The sequence below is a fragment of the Sorex fumeus genome, unplaced genomic scaffold, assembly GCF_029834395.1.
Source record: "Sorex fumeus unplaced genomic scaffold, SorFum_2.1 ptg000063l, whole genome shotgun sequence".
Classification (NCBI taxonomy): Eukaryota; Metazoa; Chordata; class Mammalia; order Eulipotyphla; family Soricidae; genus Sorex; species Sorex fumeus.
The window spans coordinates 24,093,650-24,117,066 of NW_026606120.1; the positions used below are offsets into that span (position 1 = coordinate 24,093,650).

Here is a 23,417-nt window from a genome sequence, read left to right on the forward strand (position 1 = left end):
TCTACAATTATTAGATGTTATTCTCCTTTGGTTCTTGATGCCAAATGTTGACTGTTGAAAACCAGTCTTACATAGGTTGGTTACCTTTTTCTGTTGGTGGCTTCCAAGGAGAGCCTAGTTGGTTCTGACACTCCACCTTCATCTGAGCAGGTGCTCTGAATGGAGTCTTCACTGAATTAGATAACAGGTCAACAAAATAATCAAGTTGCTGTTGCTTTTGTAAAACAGGTTTTTCATTTTTAAAGCAAAGAAGGATCACAGAGTGTCAGATTGTGACCTGGTTCTTATCACGGACATCTTGACCAATCAGACTCAGACTCAAGGGCCATAGATGAATGCTTCTGCAGTACGTTCTGTAAAGTGCCAGTTTTAAACTTTATGGTTCTCTCTGTTATCCATTCTTTTCTGGCATGTTCTTAAAAAACATGAAAAAATAGTCATAATTGTATGATAATATGCTAAAGTGGATGTGGATAATTCCAGATGAAGGGAACAGTCTAATAATCTGACTTTTGCTTTTTGTTATTCAACTCCCTAAATTGAGTTTAAGATTATTCTGATTTAAGACTTAAACTGTCAATGCTATTGCAAAATACATTATTTTAAGTGGTTTTAACATGTTTAGTTGACTATGTATCTCATTTAAGTTTAGTCACCTTATAGGCTTAGTCTGTCAAAATATTTATAAAACCTACCCCATAAAATATAATTTCATTACCTATATTTGCCTTTTTTTCTCCCCCCCCCAATTTTATTTTATTAAAGCACCATGAGTTACAACGTTATTCATACTTGGGTTTTTGACATTCAGTTCCCAGGACTGGTCCTACCATCAGTACCAACTTCCCTCCACCAGCGTTCCCAGGTTTCTGCTCCTACACCCCCTCCTGCCCCGCCCCCTCTGCCCAACATACATAGCTCCAGCCTGCTATCTTGACAGGCACCTTTTAAGCTTGGTGTCATTTGTTTATAATATTTTCTAGGGTACAACTTTCACCAAACACATAGAAATAAAGTAAAAGTATTAGGATAAAAACTTTTATATTATAATTTTGTGTCTTTATCATTTTCTACAGCTTTTGTACCTGGGTAGAATGTTCCATAAAGTGTAATGTATGTGCTTTAGAGCACATATTCCTACATTTTTCTCTGCCCACACTCCATCTTCTTTCAAGACATGCAATGCAAGCAACCACAGTCAGAAATCCCTGAGGGTCATTATGGGTTTTATTTTGAATGAACTGCGAGAACAAATATTATAACCATTTGGGGAGAAATCAAAGTCCTTTCCCTTAAAAATAAAACACAAAGTTTGCCCACTCTCACCACTTATTATTCAAATTAGTATTGGAAACACTTGCCATAGCAATTAGGTAAGGAAAATATCTTTTTTAAAAATTTTTAGATTGAAAAGGAAGAAGTCAAACTTCCATTCTTTGCAGATGCCATGATTTTTATTTAAAAAACTTAAAATTTACAAAAAAGTTAAATTTCATCTACAAAAACCTTTAAATTTAAATCTACATAAAACAATTGTATATTTTTCTACAAATGCTCCTGGAAACAATTGATATGTATGATAAAATGGCAGGCTACAACATTAACATGCAAAAGTCCATGATTTTCAATATGAAAATAAAATTTAACACAAAGGTATTAAAAAGCATCCCATTTATGATTGTGTCATAGATTTTCAATGAATTTAGGGAAGGGTTTTAGGTCACACCTGGTGGATCCAAGGTGCTCTGTGCTCGGGAAAGATTGAATGTGGGTTTATTGCAAGTGAGGCAAGTACTTAACTTCTGTACTATCTCTCTAGCCCTTGAATTAATTTTTTAGTAATTGTGCATTCAGAAATCTTTTACTGTTGCCAGTTTTTTATTATCCCCACGTTCAGTTACATGATTCCCTATGGGATTGCAACCACAGTTAATAAAATTATGTTTCAGAGCAGCAGTTTTCAAAATATATTTATAAAATTTTATTAATTAGAGAATGTATGATAACAGCAAATTCCCAGGTCCATCATCAGATACATCCAGTCAGAGATTTTGGGATGGTCTCAGCACTTTGCATTAACACACCAGCATATCTAATTCAAAGAAAAGTGACATTATTATTACAAAGATAGAGGAGGCTGGAGAGATAATACAGTCATTAACGTACTTTACTTGCCTGGAGCCCACCTGGTTTGGTCCTTGGCACTGTGTATGGTCTAAGCACCTCCAGGAGTAATCCCGGAGCATGCTGGATGGTGCCTAATTACCTCCCCAAACAAACAAACAATAAGACCAACAGAAAATCTTATGACAAATATTATCTGATCAAAATTATTCTGGGCTGTTTTCCACAATGGGATCAAAAGCATGAAGCAATTGCCAGAGTACAGCTCCACTTTAAGGACAGTGCTGCCCGATCTCACCCAACTCTGCAGGCTGACCAAGACCTGCCAGTCAGGGTTAGGAAGGCACAGCTACAGTGGAGAAAGTGTGAGTGTGAAAGCATGGAGCACCCTGCAACCTCTTCCTACAAGTGGACTGAGCAAATTCACTCCCCCTCTCCCCATTACACTGACCAGCAGAACAAAATGTGCAAGTTTTAGATGGATTTAGACTGAATCCTGAATTCACTCACCCAAGTCTCATTGTCCCCCAGGATAGAACTGTTGTCTGTTGTCATGAGAGCATACAGCTCTGGTTTGCTCCCCTTCCAACACACCCACATCTCATGTTGCTGTAAAGGTGCTGAGGGATTTTGTGGTGGCAGATACTTCTGGCAGAGAAATCAGTGGCGTGGGTGTGTGGTCTTTGGCATATGTGAGGACTTCTCCAGAAACGCTCCCATAACACCATCCCTAAAGAGTGGCTTCTGGGGACTAATTCTAATGAGTAGTCATAGCCTTAACCCACTTATACAGATTTTCCTTGACATTATCCTGAAGTTGGGAGAAGTTTCTTTTACCATAGAAGTAACTGATCCCACTTTTGAATAATCGCAGACATGTTTACTAGTAGTGCCTGTCCTACTTCAACATTGGATTCTCTTTTAGGACATTTTCCCTGAGTGTTATGAGAGATGTATGCCAAATGCCCTTTTAACATTCTGATTTCCTGTGTAACTAAGAGCTGACAATAAAGTAGGAGGACTCTAAAAGAATTATTTATAAAAGTAAAATTCCTTATTCACTAAAATGTTTAATTGTTACTTTTGCCTTTCAGCAATGTACATGGAGAAAAACGATATTGTTTAAATGTGATAGTTTTAAATTTATTCTGGCTTCATCAATTTTTTGTCTTCAAACTTCTCAATTTTAATGGGTAGCTACATGAAATAGCACAGCGGGTTGGGCGTTTGCCTTACACGCGGCCAACATGGCTGACCCGAGTTCGATTCCTCCGCCCCTCTCGGAGAGCCCGGCAAGCTACCGAGAGTATTCGATATGCCAGACACAGTAACAACAAAGTCTCCAATGGAGACGTTACTGGGCCCGCTCGAGCAAATCGACGATCAACGGGAGGGCCTTTACCTTTACCTACATGAAATGGTTGATTCATTTGATCTACTATTATTGTTATTATTATTATTATTATTATTTGATTTGAGGATAACAACTAGCTATGATCAAGGCTTACTCCTAACTATGGACTCAGGGATCACTGCAGTCAGTGCTCTAGGGACCATATGCAGTGCCAAGGGTTGAATCTGGGATGTCTGCTTTCAATGTAAGCTCTCCATCTGCTGTACTGTCTCTTTAATATACACTTGAGTTTTAAACATAAAGGGATTACTTTAAATTGTTTAATTAAACTTAATGAGATGCATATCAAGTATATACTAGCCACACTTTATTTGGGGGGGGGTTGGGGAATTGCGTCTCACGGCAGTGCTCAAGGCTTACTCCTGGCTCAGTGCTTAGGCTTACTCCTGAATTGATGCTCAGGGATCATGCCTAGTAGATCTCATAGAATCATATGGGGTACTAGGGATTGACCTGGGTCAGACACATGTAAGATTAATGCCCTGCCCCCTGGATTGTCTTTCTGTTTTTAAACTACACATTTTTATTAAAGTTAGATTGAAAGATATCAGTTTCATCTTTTCTTATACTTTCATTTATTACACAAGTGTATTTTTATGTCTTTTTAGTTGCAAAATATGAGAGTGGGGATATTAATTCTTATATATATATATTGCTATGTATTAAAACTAGTTTAATACTAATTTGACTGAGGTTGTTTTTATAGTAGTGATCACAGTCACAGGTCACAGTCCTCCCGTTGTTCATCGATTTGCTCGAGCGGGCCCAGTAACGTCTCCATCATGAGACTTGTTGTTACTGTGTTTGGCATATCGAATACGTCACGGGTAGCTTGCCAGGCTCTGCCGTGGGGGCGAAATACTCTCAGTAGCTTGCCGGGCTCTCCGAGAGGGGCGGAGGAATCGAACTCAGGTCGGCCATGTTCGCCGCTTGTAAGGCAAACACCCTACTGCTGTGCTATAGCTCCTTTTAAATATAAATTGAATGCAAGCGACCCTGTCAGAAAGATAAGACACTGTCAGAAAGTAGAGAAGAAATTGTCACATCACAGTAAAAAGGCACCTAGTAGAATGGCTTTCATGTTTTCTCGAAGTACCATGCAGAATAGATATGCTTTCTAGATGACTGAGGATCCTTTACTAAGAGCTCAGAGGAGTTTTGTAAATCTAATGTAAATTCCTATGACACTTATTCTTAGCAGAAGTATGTGGGAGTGTTTGCTCTATAGGAATTAAAATCAAAAGTACTGATTTAAAATTGAACTCATTTACATTGAATTTTAGTAATATCTTATCTTTTGTCAGTATGTAAAATGTATAGCATTTCAGTGAAACAATATTCACTGACCATAAAATATAAGAAAAGACTTTCCTTGTGAGAGATTGTCTTCAACGTCTTTCTATAATCACTGTGTTCACAGAATGAAAATAGACCAATACAAACATATGGACTTTCTGAGAAGATGCCTTTTCGGAGAAATGTCAGAAGAGGCAAAGAATTGAGTCCAAGTATTGTTCTTTTTAGTGCACAGAGAAAATTGACAGTGTAGTTTTTCACTGTGTTAAACAGATCAGAGATATTCTATTTGTGTGTTGACTTACACATTTCAACTAATTGATAAAAATATATTATACTTCAGTAACATGTTAATGTTTTCTGTTGTAGGATCCGAGATGGTTAACTTTGATGGGAGAAGTTACTTATTGTATACATTTAAGCAGAAATACATGAGCTCAACAAAAGATGTGATTTCTTTGAAATTTAAGACCAGGCAAAATGATGGGACTCTGTTGTACAGAGAAGGACAAAATGGTGAATATATCACAGTCGAGTTAGTTAAAGGAAAACTTGTCTTATTTCTTAATTCAGGTAAATCTATGGGAAATACTTTGGGGAATTTAAATTAGTTAGATAAAATTTTATGTCTAATTTTTGACAAGTAAATTATTGATTTATCCTAAAACCAGGATACTATTGAAAGTGGAAGAAATAACCTATAAACTAGTATTATGGTCCAAGGGTATAAGCCAGGACTTTCTAGGTGCATGGATTATCCTATAACTGAGTGTGTATCTTGAAAAGGCAACAACAATGTATCTTGAATATGCTTTTATGAAAAAAGTTTTATAAACTTGATTATTCTATAAAATGATTATTTTGTATGTTCAACATGCTATCTACCATTATTGCAAAGAAAAGAAAAATGATATAAATCATAATTATAAGGACAAATGAAATAGAATTACTCAAAATCTGAAGAAAATTGGCTTCATGACTAGAATAGTTTCACCAGTTCACCAGTCCTTGGGACAGAAGGAAAGTGTAATTGTGAGAATTGCTAAACCTCAATGGTATGAACACTATGGAATTGTTCATTTACCATTTCTCTGTTTTTAGGAGACTCTAACTCACCCTCCTCTGATGTCCAGGAGGTCCTCACTCTGGGCAGCCTGCTAGATGACCAGCACTGGCACTGTGTCCTTATTGAGCTCCTCCACACTCATGTCAACTTCACTGTGGACAGACACACACATCACTTCCAGGCTAAGGGAGAGCCTGACTATTTGGATCTTGATTATGAGGTGTGAAAATCACTTTCTAATATATTGGATGTACTTTTTAAATGTAAATATCAGGATTTATAAGAATATTGATATTTATTCTTTAAACATTCAATCTTATGATACCAGGCTCATCACCACACTTTCCCTTTTTACCTTCTAGAGATGGTGATGGATAGCAAATAGATTTACTGTGATCATCTGATCATTTCTTATCATATGTCATCATTAAATCATGGTGTTAACCTGAGAATAATATAATGTGATATTTCAATTATGCTTTAATAAAATACATAATTACCTGCTAGAGAATGTACCACTGTGTGCAGAAAGTTTTTCTTATTCTATGACTAATATAATAGTTGAGACTAATATAATATGAGATGTTTATTATTCCTTAATAAAATACATTATTACCTACTAGAAAATGTACCACTGTGTACAGAAAAAGTTTTTCTTACGAGTTGAGACTTACAGTGAAATATTTCTTGTGGTTGATGATACACAAGAATGTAGGGAATACATTTATATGCTATTGTGATGGATTGTCCCTTACTATTGTTACTCTCACATGGGATTAAGTGGTCATTACATCTAGGGAATAAGTAGATGAAACACTTTCGATATGACATCAACATTTTACAAAGTTTGGAACTTTCTTCTATATTACATCTAGTTTTAGGTTTTGAAGATACTTTGAGTTGTAAGGCAATCTTAAACAGATTAGCAACAGAGATAATTTGGAGAAGTAATTCTTTTGTGCCAAAATTTGATTTCTTTTAAATAATGCACCCATTTAGTTCAAATAACTCTTAGGTTACCCTGTTCCCAGATTATAAAACGGAGAAGGTTACGGAAGTAAATAAAGCAAGGTACAGAAATAAGAAGAGGTGGACAGAAGGAAATAGGAGTCGGGGACTCCTTGGACATAGTGGTGGTGTGGAACTCTGTTTTATCTATATATCTGAACCACAGAGTCAACAAGAACCAGTGAAAGTATGAGGTACAAACTGCAACAACCAATTTTGCCTGTCAAAGTTGCAGGCTGAGTGTTGAAAAGGAAACTGGGGAGAAATTAACATTTGTGAAGTGATTGGTGTTGGAACACAGTATGTCTGAAACTCAACTATGTGTAACTTTGTAATTTATTGTGACTTAATTTTAAAAAATATTATCTCATGTAATTTTTAAAGACCTAATGCAAATTTCAGTGCATTGCCAAATCCACTCTTAAAATCAGCAATTCCACAATGCAGCTAACAATCTAGAACATTTCAAAAGTTATTTGGTATTAATGATTTCAGCATAATCATTAAATGTATATTATTCTAACTTAAATATTGGCAAAATCCAGTATTCTCAAATATGTCACTTGAAAGATTAATAAAGTAGGATGTAACTATGGTAGGTCACTTATTAGACTAATCCAGACTTATATGGAAATAAAGATAAATTATTATCCATCAATGAAAATTATAGTGCCATAGGAGAAGATAATTGTAAGAGTATTAAACATACTATTTAAATATGACAAATGGAGATATGTAAATCTGAATCATCTATAAATCTGATCATATACTTAACATAATCATTAATGCCAGATAAATTAGATGATTTTCCTGTTAAAATATTTCCTCAGAAATATTTTAGGCAGATAAGAAACTCATTAAATAGTGTTATTTATGTCATTTTTCTTCTTTCTAAGATTAGCTTTGGAGGGATCCCCGAGCATAGAAAATCAATGGTGTTACGTAAAAACTTTAATGGCTGTCTTGAAAATCTCTATTATAATGAAGTAGATGTCATTGAATTATCCAAGAGAAAAAGCCCACAAATCCTCATCATGGTAAGAAAAATCTATATATGAGTTCAAGAGAAAAGGAAACACAATTTTTTTTATTGATTTGCTTTTTAAAATATACTTCTTCTAGAAGCTGGGAAGGTACAAGTTATAAATAATTTTTTTGTTAATGTTTGGTTTCTGCTATGTATATAAAGACAAATTCATAATTTCATAACATTGTTAAATTATCATCATTGAAAGACGATAATGTAGTGTCTATTTTCTTTTTTTTTAGGTGAAGCACTTTTTGCTGTTTTATTTTACTTTTTTAAAAATTGAATCACTGTGAGATACAGTTACAAAGTTTTCATATTTGAGTTTCAGTTATACAATGATTGAACGCCCATCCCTCCACTAGTGCACATTTTCGACCAGCAATGTCCTCAGTATCCCAAGCACACACATCCCAGACCTTCCCCTGCCTCTATGGCAGACAGTTTTCCCCATAATCTCTCTCTACTTTGGGGCATTATGGTTTTCAATATAGCTAATGAGAGGCTATCATGTTTGGTCCTTTATCTACTTTCAGTACACATCTCCCATCGCGTTCCATCTCTCCAACCACCATAGAATTAGTGATCCCTTCTCTATTCCGGCTACATTCTCCCCCATCTAATGAAGCAGGCTTCCAACTATGGAGCAATATTCATGACCGTAGTGTCCACTGTCCTTGGATATCAGATTCATATTCTGTTATTTTGTATTCCACAAATTAGTGCAGTCATTCTAAGCCTGTCTCTCTCTTTCTGACTCATTTCATTTAACATGATACTATCCATGACCATCCACATATAAGCACATTTCATGACTTCATTTCTCTTAACAGCTGCATAGTATTCCATTGTGTAGATGTACCAAAGTTTCTTTAACCTGTCATCTGTTCTCCTGCACTCAGGTTCTTTCCAGATCTGGCTATTATGAACATTGCTGCAATGAATATACATGTGCAGATGTCATTTCTACTGTGCTTTTTTGCACCCTCGAGATATATTCCCAGAAAGATGTTGAGGGGTCATACGGAAGCTCAATTTCTACTTTTTGAAGGAATACCCATATTGTTCTCCAAAAAGGTTGACCAGCCAACCTTCCCGCCAACAATGAAAGAGAGTTCTTTTCTCGCACATCCGCACCAGCACTGGTTGTTCTTGGTTCTTTTTGTTGTAATCCAGTCTTTGTGGTGTGAGATGATATCTATAGTTGTTTTGATTTGCATCTCCCTGATGATTAGTGATGTAGAGTGTTGTTCATATGTCTTTTGGCCATTTGTACTTGTCTTGAGGGAGCTTCTGTTAATTTCTTCTCCCCATTTTTTGATGGAGTTGGAAGAGTTTTTCTTCTACAATTCAACTAGTGACTTGTATATCATGGGTATTAACAACCTATTCGATGGGTATTGGGTAAATATTCTCTCTCATTCCTTGGGTTCTTTCTGTATTTTGGTCACTGTTTATTTTGAGGTGCAGAAACTTCTTAGTATAATGAAATTCCATTTGTTTATGTTTGTTTGCATCTGCTTGTTCAGTGGTGTTTTATCCTTAAAGAAGCTTTTAGCTTCATTGTTATGGACAGATCTGCCTACATTTTCCTCCAGGTACCTTATGGATTCGAGTCTGATATTGAAGTCTTTAATCCTCTTTGATATGACTTTTGTGCCTGGTGTTAGACAGAGGTCAGAGTTCCTTTTTTTTTGCAGATAGATATTCAGTTTTCCCAGCTCCACTTGTTGAAGAGGCTTTCCTTGTTCCACTTCATATTTCTTGCTCCTTTATTAAAGATTATGTGATCGTATATTTGAGAGTCTGTAACAGAATATTCAGCTCTGTTCCATAGGTCTGAAGGTCTGTTTCTTGTTCAACACCATACTGTTTTAATTACTACTGCTTTCCACTCGGCCATCCTGACATTCATCTTTCAAACAACAAATGTTTTTAGATAATATTTCAGTTGTGCAGATAGAAAAAGAAATTGATGTTATTCCCAAGATACTAATTAACTTGTGTAAGGTTGCACAGAAAATGTGGAATTTCAAATCGAGGCTTTCTGACTGAATTGTGTGCTCTTCTAACTAACTGTACTACATTGCTTGCTAAATCATTTTAGGCTTTGGAAGTTTAAAATAAAATAAATCCCAGTTATCTTTTGTTAGAAAACAGTATCCGAATTGCCTGGGAAAATGATAATTTTTATAATGTTTTTAAATTTTCTTAATGCTATGTTATAAACGAACACGTCATTTTATCATTGTGACAAAATTAGCTAACCTATTTTTCTCATTCAATGTGGGGGACAAGGGTGAAGATTTTGGGGGATTAAATATCTCAATTTGCCATTCAGTTTCCAGTTGGATGTGTATTCCAAAACTACTTCCTGTGGTTTATGCTAGATTTTGTGTTGTTTGTAGCGCTGTTTCAAAATTTGTCTTGTACATACCCTGGGGTGAAAGACAAATTATAGTTTGTTTTTATAATTACTGAAACAAAAACAAATTATAACTGTAGCTTTTGCCAGGATTTTCAGCCCCTGTTATTAGAATTTAGAAGATTTCTTTTTATCATTTCGTTTCTAAGAGAATTGCCCAGTCATTTAATAAGTCACATTAGCAAATTCTGAATGAATTAGATATCTGCTTTTGGTGTTGATGGTAAATTTTTAAAAGGGGTAAGTTTTGCTTTCCAGTTTTAAATAACAGGATACAATTCACGATGGTCTAGATCATTTAAAGGGCCTCTGTAGCCCTTTAAATATTCAAACTAGTACAGTCTGGTTCTTTAATTTGATTTGCGTTAATTGCCCTTTATCACGTACTTGATTCTAAACAAACACAAAATTTTCTTATTTGGATTTCGGGAATTGGTTTGGACCACACCTAGCTGTATTCAGGGCTTCCTCCTGGTGGTGCTCAGGAGACTATAGGTGTTAGCTACAGATGGAACCTCGTTGGCTGCTTGCAAGGCAAGTGCCCTATCTACTGTATTTTCTCTGGCCCTAAAGACAAAATACTTTTTATCTAAAAAATATTTTAACACTGAGCCCAGCAAGCTACTGAGAGTATCCTGCCCACACGACAAATCCTGGCAAGCTCCCCGTGGCATATTTGATATGCCAAAAACAGTACCAACAAGTCTCACAAGTTGTTGTGAGATGTTACTGGTGCCCGCTGGAGCAAATCAATGAACAACGAGAGGACAGTGCCACAGTGCTACAGTGTAGTGATAGCTTGACCTCTTCCTTTGCTATCTGTATGAGCTTGATATCTTTTTTTTTGGTTATCTGCTATGGCCAGGACTTCCAGTACTATATTGAATAGGAATGGTGAGAGTGGGCAACCTTGCCTCGTGCTCGATCTTTGAGGGAAGGCTTTTAGTTTCTCCCCATCGAAAATGATGCTTGCTGTGGGTTTGTGGTATATGGTTTTGACGATATTGAGGAAATTTCCTTCAATGCCCATTTTACTGGGAGATTTTATCCCAAATGAGAGCTCTATCTTGCCAAATGCTTTCTTTGCAGCTATTGATATGGTCACATGGTTTTTACACTTTATTTTATTGATATGATGGATTACATTGATTCACTTGTGAATATTAAACCATCATTACATCCCTGGGATGAATCCTGCTTGGTCATAGTGTATGAATTTTTTTGGTGAATTGTTGGATTTTGTTTGTTGAGGATCTTTGTGTCTATGTTTATTAGGGATATTGGCCTGTGGTTCTCTTTCTTTGTGGTATCTCTGTCTGCTTTTGGTATCAGGGTGATGTTTGCTTCATAGAAACTGTTTGGAAGTGTTTATAATTGTACAATTTCCTTAAAAAGCTTTAAAATGATTGGGATTATGTCCTCTTTAAAGATTTGGAAAAATTCACCAGTGAATCCACCTGGGCCAGGACTTCTGTTTTTGGGGAGAAATTTTTTATTACCGTTTCAATTTCCTAGATGGTGATAGGTCCGTTTAGATAGTCCAGGTATTATTGGTTCAGTCTCAGAAGGCTATAGGAATCCAGGAGTTTATCCATTTCCTCAAGGATTTCTTATTTCATGGTATGAAGATTCTCAACGTAATCTCTGATGATCCTTTGAATTTCTGTAGTTTCTGTTGTGATATCCCCTTTTCATTTCCGGTTCTATTTATTCGGTTTTTCTCTCTTCCTTTTTTGTGAGTCTTGCTACAGATTTATAGATCTTGTTTATTTTCTCAGAGAACCAGCTCTTATTTTCATTGATCTTTTGGATTGTTTTTTGGACATCCAACTCACTAATTTCTGCTCTAAGTTTTATTATTTCCTTACTCCTGCTTTGGGCTCTTTTTGTTGGTCATTCTCCAAGCTCTTAAGCTGTGAGGTTAGGTTACTTAGGTGGGTTCTCTCTTCCTTCCTGAGGAATCCTTGTAGAGCTATAAAATGTCCTCTTTATACACCTTTTTCTGTATCCTATAAGTTCTGGTAACTCGTGTCTTCATTTTCCTTCATTTCCAGGAATCTTTTGATTTTCTCTTTGATTTTCTTTCTAAGCAACTCATTCTTCAGCAGTGAGCAGCTTAATTTCCAGGTGTTTGATTTTATTTTCTGTTTATGTGTCTTATTCCCTTATATTTTCAGTGCATCGTGGTCTTCGAAGATCACTGATTCAAGCTCTATCTTCTTAGTTTTATGGAGGTATGTTTTTTGGCCCAGCTTGTGGTCAGTCTTAGTCCTATGCACACTTGAAATGAATGTGTATTCAGCTTTTTGAGGATGAAGTGTCTTGTATATATCTACTAAGTGAGCTCCTTTCTTTTATTTATTCATCAAATAAAGCATGTCCTTGTTAAGATTGAGTCTAGCTGACTATCAAGAGGTGACAAATCAGTGTTGAAATCGCCACTAGTATTGTGTTGCAATCTGTTTCTTCCTTCAAGTCTGTGAGTAGTTCTTTTAAGTATTTCACTGGTCCCTCATTAGGAGCATATACATTCAGGAGTGTAAGTTGTTCCTGACGTGCAGATCTCTTGATCAATATGAAATGAACTTCTCTTTCTCTTGTGAACTTTCTTCAGTCTGAAATCAATATGGTCTGATACCAAAATGGCCAGCCCAGCTTTTATGAGAGAGGTGTTTGCCTGAAAAATTGTTTCCAGCCATTGACTTTGAATCTGTGTTTGCTCTGACTGTTCAAATGTGTTTCTTGCAGACAGCAGAATATTGAGTTCAATTTTTGATCCATCCCTTGCCACTCTGTGTCTTTTAATTGGTGCATTTAGCCCATTGATGTTAAGAGAGATTATTATTATCATGGGGTATTGTATCATCATTCTGCTGAATTTTGGTTTATTTGAGGGGTTTGTCTTATCTTGTTCGTGCAACCATGGTTTAGAGTTTATGAAGTTCCTGAGTTGTGGTTTGTCTGTGAAACTGTGTGTTGTTCCTTCCACTATGAATGAGTCTAGCTGGGTAAAGTATTTTTGGTGAGGAATTTATTTAATTGAGTTTTTTCACTATATCCCATCAGTGTCTTAAGTCAGCTGTACATCTTAAGGATGCACTTTTATAAGCAATTTCTTGCTTTGATCTTGCTGCATTCAGAATTTTATGTCTGTTTAAGGTGTTTGTCATTCTGATCAGGATGTGTCTTGGAATATTTTTATTTGGATTTCATCTAGCTGGTACCCTTTGGGACTCCTGAATCTGGTTGCATGTGCTCTTCAGCTCTGGGAACATATTAGCAATGATGTCTTTGACAGTTTCTTTTTCATCAGGGTTTTCTTCCTGTCCCTGGGACTCTAATGATTCGTATGTTATTCCTCTTGACTTCATTCCGATTTTCTCTTCACAGTTGTTGGTTCATTATGAGACTCTTTTCCATTTTCTGCTGTTGTCTGGAGATTCTCTGCATCACCTTGAAGCTCACTGATTCTGTTCCTTAGAACCTGTTACTCTGCTGTTGAGGCCTTCCAATGAGTTTTTCAATTCACATACCAGGTTTTTCAGATCTGTCATTTCTGTTTGTAATTTTGTTTGTATTTTCCACATTTCTGCTCTCAGATGCTCTTGTACTGTTTTGGCGGTGTGTTTAATTTAGCTCCCTAATCATCTTCAGTAGCTCCCTTCTAAGTTCCTCATCAGAGAGGTTGTCTAGTGCATTATTACTGATTTGATTTTCTGGACTAGTCTCTTCACTAACTAAGCTTGGTGGGCTTCTGCGTTGCTTTACCATTGTGACCTGTGCAGTTTAGACTTTCAAGCTTACTGTTACTGTTGTGTTTTTGGTGTAATATTAATTGATAATATTAATTTATAATATTAATTGATAATATAATATTAATAAACAAAAAGCACCTGGCCCAGACAAGATCAGACCTGAACACCTGAAGAACTTACCATCAGTACTCATCAATACATTAGCTCGACTCTTCACACGCTACCTGTCTGAATGCAAGGTTCCATCCCAATGGAAAACCAGCAAGACTGTACTACTATACAAGAAAGGAGACATCCACGACATTGGCAACTATCGCCCAATCTGCCTATTGTCTGTCATCTACAAACTATTCACTCGAGTCATCCTGAATAGGATTAGCAGAACACTAGATGAAGAACAACCATGTGAACAAGCTGGATTCCGAAAAGGATTCAGTACCATCGACCATATCCACACAATAACCAAGCTCATTGAGGTATCTCGGGAATTCAAGATGCCGCTCTGTCTAACGTTCATTGATTTAAAGAAGGCCTTTGATTCTATTGAGACGGAAGCGGTCATGGAAGCCCTAGCCAATCAGGGCGTACAAACTCAATACATCAGGATCCTTCGTGAGCTCTATTGCGGATTCACTACCAAGATCTCACCATTCTACAAAGAAGTAATCATCCATATCAAGAGAGGGGTTCGGCAGGGTGATACCATTTCACCAAAACTCTTCAGTGCCACCCTCGAGAACATCATGCGACGACTAGAATGGGAAAACATGGGAGTGAAGATAGATGGTCGGCAACTACACCACCTCCGCTTTGCTGATGACATCGTTCTAATAACACCAAACATCAGCCAAGCGGCACAAATGCTTGCGGACTTTGACCGTGAGTGTGGAAAGGTCGGACTACAGCTGAATCTTACGAAGACAATGTTTATGAGAAACAGCCTTGTTCCTGACGCTCCATTCGCTCTCAACGGAACCACCATCTCCGAATGCAACAGTTATATATACTTAGGTCGAGAAATCAACATGATGAATGACCTGGCACCTGAGTTACGCAGGAGGAAGAGAGCGGCTTGGAATGCCTTCAAGAGCATTGAAGAAATAACTAAAAGGACAAAGAACCTCCAACTACGAGCACATCTCTTTGATTCCACTATTCTTCCTGCATTAACATATGCCTCAGAGACCTGGACCCTACGAAAACAGGATGAGAACACTATTCGGGTCTCTCAAAGAGGAATCGAAAGAACTATGCTTGGAATATCACGATTCACTCAAATGAGAGATAGAATCTGGAGTTCTGATCTTCGTCAACGCTCAAGAATCAGAGACGCTGTCTCATTTACCAAGACATCAAAAATCAGATGGGCTGGACATGTAATGAGGTTTACAGACAACCGCTGGACTAGAGCCATTACTGATTGGATTCCACGAGACATCAAAAGATCACGTGGACGCCCACCTATAAGATGGTCAGACTTCTTCGTCAAGACCCTAAATGATCGGTTTGAGGCTCTACATGTTCCTAAAACGAACAGATACCATTGGGCTACGCTAGCACGCAACTGGGATGAATGGAGACGTTACTGGCACCCGCTCGAATAAATCGATGAATAACAGGGATTAAGTGATTAAGTGATTAATTGAGGTGGAACTAATAAATTATTGGCCTAATGTGTTTTTGGTGTTTGGGCTGCCCTAGTGAAAGTTTAACATAAGAGGGTAATTTATGGTTCATATGTGATGTGGAGGGGAGAATATCTTGAGGTTGGATGTCATTTCCACCAAGCCTGTACCTGGGTTGGGGGAGATGAGCGAGTCCTTGAAAGTTGGCTGCTATTGCTATTTCTTTGTTGGTTTACTTTTACTTCTGATTTTTCTACCCACAAGTTTTGCTTTTCAACCAAGCCACATTGATACTAATCAAGTATTTGTCTTTCCATATATATAAAAATAGAATTTTATGTAAATCACTAGACTGATAATCACACATATTAATGCATACACATGCCTCCACATTTTATACTGTTTAGCAAGAATGAAATTGTTAAAGCTTATTTTTCATTTTGATTTTCTGACAGCAACATCTCACTTCAGTGATTTAATTCTATGTCAGAGTAGCTTTAAAACTTTCCATTATGAAAGTATAGTATTATGTATTTGGTCATTTCCTAGTGAGGGCATTTGCTTTATTCTTGCTTTTTGATTACTAAAAGCAGACATTTGTGGGGCCAGAGTGCTAGTACAGCAGGTAGGGCATTTGTCTTGCAGATGACTGACCCTGATTTGATCCTCAACACTACATATGGTCCCCCCAAGCCCTGCCATGAGCACTGCTGGGTGTGATTGCAACTCCCACTTGCCAAATAAAAGAGAAACATTTGCACATGTACATATATTTTTGCTTAGAATTTTCACTGATATAATTCCTGAATATAACATTTTAGTTAAATGTTTTATATAGTTTCAGAAATTATCAAACAGTTTTGGTGCTTTCCAAAAATCATAACATGATACTTTCACTAAAATATGAGAGATACCTCTCTTCTCCTATAAGCTAACTCTTTTTTTATTTTCCATCTCTTAGTTCCTTGCCAGCTAAGTCAACTTAACTAATTTCTTACTGTTATTTCCTGCTTATGTGACTACAGGTAAATTAAAAAAACTCCAAATATTTGTTTTTTTATTTCAATTTTTAATTTTTTTTATTTGAAGAACAGTTAGTTACAAAGTTGTTCCTCATTGGGTTTCAGTCATACTATGTGTCAACACCCATCTTTCTGTCCTCCACAAGTGTACATTTCCCACCACCAATGTCCCCAGGTTCCCTCCTATCTCTTAACCTCCCCTGCTCAACCAGCCTGCCTCTATGGCAGGAACTTTGTTCCTGTCTCTGTGTCTTTGGTCTATCTGTCTCTGTCTTTCTGTCTCTGCCAGTCTCTGTCTCTCTCTCTCTCTCTCTATGTTTTTCTGTCTGTTTCTCTTTCTCTCTTTCTCTTTCTCTCTCTCTCTCTCTCTCTCTCTCTCTCTCTCTCTCTCTCTCTCTCTTTTGCTCTCTCTCTCCTTTTGGGCATTGGTTTGCTATACAGGAACTGAGAGGTTATCATGTTTGTTCCTTTTCCCATTTTCAGCCAGCAGTCCTCATCCAGAGTGATCATTGTCATGGTGATCCCTTTATCCCATATGCCTTCTCTCCCAGCAATTGAGGCAGGCTTGCAACTATGGTCCAGTCTTCCTGGCCCTTGTTTCTACTCTCCTTGGGTATTAGTCTTTCACTATATTTTTTAATATTCCAAACATGAGTGCAATCATTTACTTTTCTTAAGTTTTTAAATTTTATATTCATCAGGTTGTTCACATTAATTGATTACATTCAATATTTCAACACCAATCCCACCACCATTACACCTTCCCACCATCATTATTTCAAATTTTCCCACCACTACTCAAGCCTGCCTGCCACAGGAAGATGCTAGGTAATTTATTTTCTATTGCTCATTGTGAATATAATGAGAGGTCACACAGCTGCTTTTGCAGATGCATTCTCCTGGAATTCTAAAACTGTAAATAATTGGGATCTAGAGACATCTATATAGGGACTAAATCCATTCTGAGATTCATTTGTGAGTCTCTGGGTGAAGGCAGTTGGTATACTTAACTGGGTCCTGGAGACAGTTTATAGGCATGACAGCCAAGGAATACAGGAGGAGAGACGAGGAGGGACTGACCGTCCCTTGTCACCATGTGGCCTGGAGTTTTCAGTCCCTGGTCCCATGTACGGGGGTTTTTATTTAAGAATTTTGTGCCCACCAGGGTTTCATTTGGAGTAAGCAGAGAGAAGGCACCTTCTCCGTCTGAGATGCCTGAGTCAAATCTGCTCGGTATGGGGTCCTGAGAAATCTTGGGCGAGCTACTGTCTTCTAATTGCTGAGTCTGAGTGTAATAATTTGATGTCTGTCTCTCTCCTTCTGACTCACTTCACTCAGCATGATACTGTTCATGTTCATCTATAGATAAGCGAAGTTTATGACTTTGTTTTCCCTTATAGCTGCATAGTATTTCATTGTGTAGGTGTGCCATTGTTTCTTTATCCTGTCGTCTCTTCTTGGGCACTTGGGTTGTTTCCAGTTTCTTGCTATTCTGAGTAGAGCTGTGAACATAGAAGTGCAGTTGGCATTTCTACTGTGTGCTTTTGGGCCCTTGGGATATATTCCCAGAAGTGGTATTGCTGGCATCATATGGAAGCTCTATTCTAGTTTTTTGAGGAATACCCATATTGTTTTCCATAAAGGTTCGGACAGTTGGCATTCCCACCAACAGTGAATGAGAGTCCCTTTCTCCCTGCATCCACTTTGGCATTGGTCTTGTTCTTTTTGATGTGTGCCAGTCTCTGGCTTTCCATAGATTTGTATTTTATTTTCTTATCAATGTGAACATTGATTATTATGTCTTATTATTTTGAATACCTTTCTGTTTACTTTTATAAGAACTTTCATATTAATTTATAGTTTTATGTTAGTAAACAACATTTTATCATTTTTAGTTAAAACATTTTTTGTATTAATTTTGTTTTAAAGATTTTATGGTATGTTGGGTGCATAGATATTTTTGTTAGTCATCAGTTTATCTATGTGCTTTCTTGTAGCTTATTTCAGAATGTGACTAAAACTTTAGACAATGTATTTGGCCTCATGAATATTCTTGTAACATCTTCTAATGGTTTTATTGTTTTAAAAATCTAAATCTGTATCATTTTATGTGATGTAAGCATTGATTTTAATTTTTATCTGATAAATTTCCATTTATTTATTTGCTAGAGCAGTGAACCAAATCTTTTCCTCCACATAGTTGAATCATCATAACTTTCACTCCATACTGAGCATATGTGAACATCTCCGATGCTTTTGTTGACTATTTTTGTTCCATTGAAATATCTATGTCAATAACAATACTACATTGACCTGATTATAGTGATTTCAAAATATGCTCTGGTGTCTAGAGTCTTGTTTTTCTTAACATAATATTTGTTGAGGATGAGGGGAAATTTGGGGACATATATGCTTCCCTGTGAAATTTATGAAAACATATCCAATAGCAGGTAAAAGTTCTTATAGCAAACTTAATTGGAATTGCATTCAGATTTTTCTCTTCAGACATTATGATTAATGAGATTTGTTCGTCGAACAATGAAAATAATCTAGACTATAAAGTGTTGTTTTTTAAATAGAATTGTGAAAAATTAAGAGCATTCCCAACTGATGGGTTAAACTTTTGGCCAGTAGCACCTCTGGGTGAAAGCCTGTGAGAACTTTTGAAGAGGTAAGTCTGCTTCTGGTTCATCTTGGCTGGCTGCACATTTTCCCTCAGATGTGCATAAATATTCCTCCCACTAAGAGTTGCTATCATCTGAGTGACAAGAATAGTTCCTGGATTTCAATTATACAATGATCAAATACCCATCCCTCCACCAGTGCCTGTTTTCCACCACCATGAAATCCAAGCACAAAAATTTGTAAGTCTACAACTGTACCTCATGGTGTTTCACTAATAAAAATTTAAAAAAAAAGAAGGAAACTGCAGAGTAAAAAAAAAAAAGAATAGAAGAATAATTCCTGGAACTCATGATCCTGTTTCACTGATGAAAACATGTAACATCTCAAGGGAGAAAAGCTCTCCTCTATTGTATCTTTTACTCAGCCCAAAAACTCAGGGAGAAAGTTGCTATAGATCCCTTTGCTAACACTGAGAAATGAAGTTGGAAATTTCCTAAAACGTTGACCAAACTAGGTGCCAGAGGGAAAGTACCACAGACAGGTAAGGTGGTTGCCTTGCTGGATAACTGACCAAACCAGGTTCAATCTCCAGCACCTCATGTAGTCCCCCAAACCCCACATGGAGTAATTCCCGGAGCAGAGCCAGGAGTAAGCCCTGAGCATGCTGGGTGTTGCCCTAAAATAACAACAACAAACAAACATTGACCAATCCAGAGTAGAATGGTATGAAGGATTGTGAATGATTCTGTTTGTCTACTTGGAGAGGACTAATATTTAAAATACGTGTTTACTGAGATGTTTGCAAAAAAGATGAATCTTGGAAAACTGCTGCTACTGAAATGAAACTGTCATTCCTGTTCCTAACAGTGTCTTTTACTGTATCCACAGGGAAATGTGACTTTCTCCTGCCTGTGCCCATAACATTTTTGAGCCCCAGGAGTTACTTGGCTGTTCCAGGCACCCCAGGAAAGGATGAAGTATCTCTTGCTTTACAGTTTCGGACATGGAACCGAGCAGGACATGTATTTACTTGCGGGTTTCATCATGGGTCCGGAGACCTCAGTCTTTCTCTAAATGATGGAAAACTTCAGCTGAGTCTCTTCCATCTTGTACATCCACTGAGGAGTGTCACAGCAGGTAAAAATGTGCTCCCTAATAGGTGTGTGTTCAAAAGGGAGTGTGGGCACTCTCATCACGTACATTAGGTGGCGATGAGCCACTTCCCCACCCCTACCTCTGAGAGCGGCCAACAAACACATGAAGGAGGGAACGGGGCCGCCAAGCTGGTTGGTGATCAGTTGCCATTTATTTCAATCTCTGTCCCGCCACTTATTCCGTTCTCCCCATGCACCTATTCCAATCTAACTGAGTGCTCCATTCCAGTCTCAAGCTGCCCTTCTTTCCTCTCTCCTTCTTTCCCCTGTTAGTCTCCTGGCACTTGGTCTCAGTGCCTTAGTCAAGAGCCCAGCCTCCAAAGGTTGGGGATACCAATCACACCTAGGTGAGATAGCACAATCAACATATGTAAAGCTTTCCTTCTGGAAGCTCTTCTAAAACAAAGATCTCCTCCTGCTAGGAGATCAGCTCAAGGCTGTGTTTCTCCTTTCCTTAGTCCATATACATTTAAACATTTAAACGGTTATCTTAAATTTATGTCTTAACGATATTAGTCATTTTGTATAGACACAGTAAGAAATGTATTAAGCTTAAAAGATGGATCTCCTGGGTACATCTCGCTATAGATCCCAGACTACAGTCTTCAGGCCAGATTAGTCTGTCCTGAGGGTTGTAACTGCAGGGTCCTTGTCCAGTCACTTCTTTTTGGGTCATGACAGAATTCGTTCAGTACCATGCTTTTAAATTATAAGTTTTATGGCACTTATATACCCTGTCCTGTTTTGAAACCAGGGTTGCTTACAGCTTGCCCTGGGTCCATCCAGTCCATTCATCAGGACCCTGCTTTGGGGTGCTAGGAACGAAAGGCAACCAAGGCTTAAATTGAGTTAAATATTACAGATGTCTGGGAGTAAATGTTATTTGGACTCAATTATCTTCCAAGTTACAAAAGCACAGAATTAACTGTCTTCCTGTGTCAACACAGAAAGGACATTGTTGTAAAGTAAACTATGCAAAGGACATAAGGGAAAGAGAAAAGCAATATTTCACTTACAAATACAAAATCCAGAGTCCTTAGCAGGATCTGACCTTACAAGTCACAGGGTTTAATTTGGGGATATAGGTGATTAACAGATAGGGAAGCAGAGCACAGAGAAGAAGTTAAAGATTAACATAGAGGAATAGGAGTGCCTCGGGAGCACTGTGATGGTCGTAACTCAAAAAACTTAAACTCCTTGGCCAAGGGAGAAAGGATGAACCAATGTTATCCTACAAATAGGCATTTGATCTCTGACTGAGCCAAGGTTGGCATCTCTAAAATAAACAATTGAATCCATTAACATTTATAATCACACCAAAAGAAGCTAAATTTTCTTTACCTGTGGTTTACATAACATTATGATGGAAGCTTAGCACAATTATTTTAAAAGTTCAGAAAATAATTTTATTTATAAGGTGAATGATGGTTGTGATATCTTTAAAATAATGAAATGCATTAGCTTAATCCTTGTTAGTTTTGAGAAGACACATTTTTAGCTGTCTTGTGGAATTATACACACATATATTTTAAACAGTTTCATGTCATAATTTTCCTCTCTCTTGTCATAGCTGGGCTGGAGAGAGTAGGATATTTGCCTTGCACTCAGCCGACCGGGGTTCAATTCCTCCATCCCTCTCAGAGAGTTCGGCAAGCTACTGAGAGTATACCGCCCACACGCCAATGCCTGGAAAGCTACCCATGGAGAATTTGATATGTCAAACACAGTAACAATAAGTCTCACAATGGAGACGTTACTGGTGCCCGCTCGAGCAATTTGATGAACAACCATAGATAGTGCTTCAGTGCTACAGTGCTTGTCAGAGCTGCTATTTCCCTTTGGGGGGCTGCTGGTTTTGGATGTATTTTTGTAACTATGGGTGGATATTTGACTATTTTCCAAGGAGAATCCATTTGTGTGTAGAATAACTTCTAAAGTTATGACATTATTGAACTTTGGGGATTATCTTGCATTTTAAAGTCCATTAATATGTAAATCTAGGCACACTCATGACATGTTATTTCACAAATATTAAATGTGAAAGTAATATATTACGTGACCATAGTCATGGGTTTTATATTTAAATAGGTAAAGGTAAAGGTAAAGGCCTACCCGTTGATCATCGATTTGCTCGAGCGGGCCCAGTAACGTCTCCATTGGAGACTTTTTTGTTACTGTGTCTGGCATATCGAATACTCTCGGTAGCTTGCCGGGCTCTCCAAAATAGAAGAATTTAAATTTTTATTTTTTATATGAAAAAATCTGATAATGTGAAGTTCCTTTTAGACCCTAGGAATGGAATTGAGTTGACTGAGATTCACTAAATTAAGTCTTGCTTTGTGTAAATTCGAAATCCTCATGCAATATGATCTGAATACGATAGATTTTACTGGTTCTCATGGGTACACAACACCTATTCTCTCATTACATATCATGTTAATGGAATTTTCTGAATGCTGAGAGTGGAGCTTTGCAAAAATGTTTTATTGTTCCAATTTTTAAGCATTTACACTTCAACATTTGTTATTTTTTTATGAAAGAACCAAGGACAAATTTTTATTGATACTTGCTGATTACCTTTGCAATTAAGTACATTTAAAGAAAATTTACAAAAAATAACACCAGCACTTTTTCTTAAACGTCCAGGGTATTTTTTCTCAATCCATATTTTCTCCCAATTCTTACAATCTCTTTCCCTCTGATAACCACAGTTTGTGTCAAAGTGCATCAGTTTGTATATTTTTTAATTTTATGATTTTTACGTTAAAAAACATGATTTACAAAGTTATTGATAGTTGAGTTGCTTGTCCATTCATTTTATTTAATCATTGTATCACTGTATCAGTCATCCAGTTGTTCATTGATTTACTCAAGCG

General features: G+C 37.2%; 1 pseudogene; it reads left to right on the forward strand.

The window, feature by feature from the left end:
• LOC130034952 (contactin-associated protein-like 3) overlaps positions 1-23,417 on the forward strand; it is a 166,673-nt pseudogene that overhangs the window by 12,154 nt on the left and 131,102 nt on the right.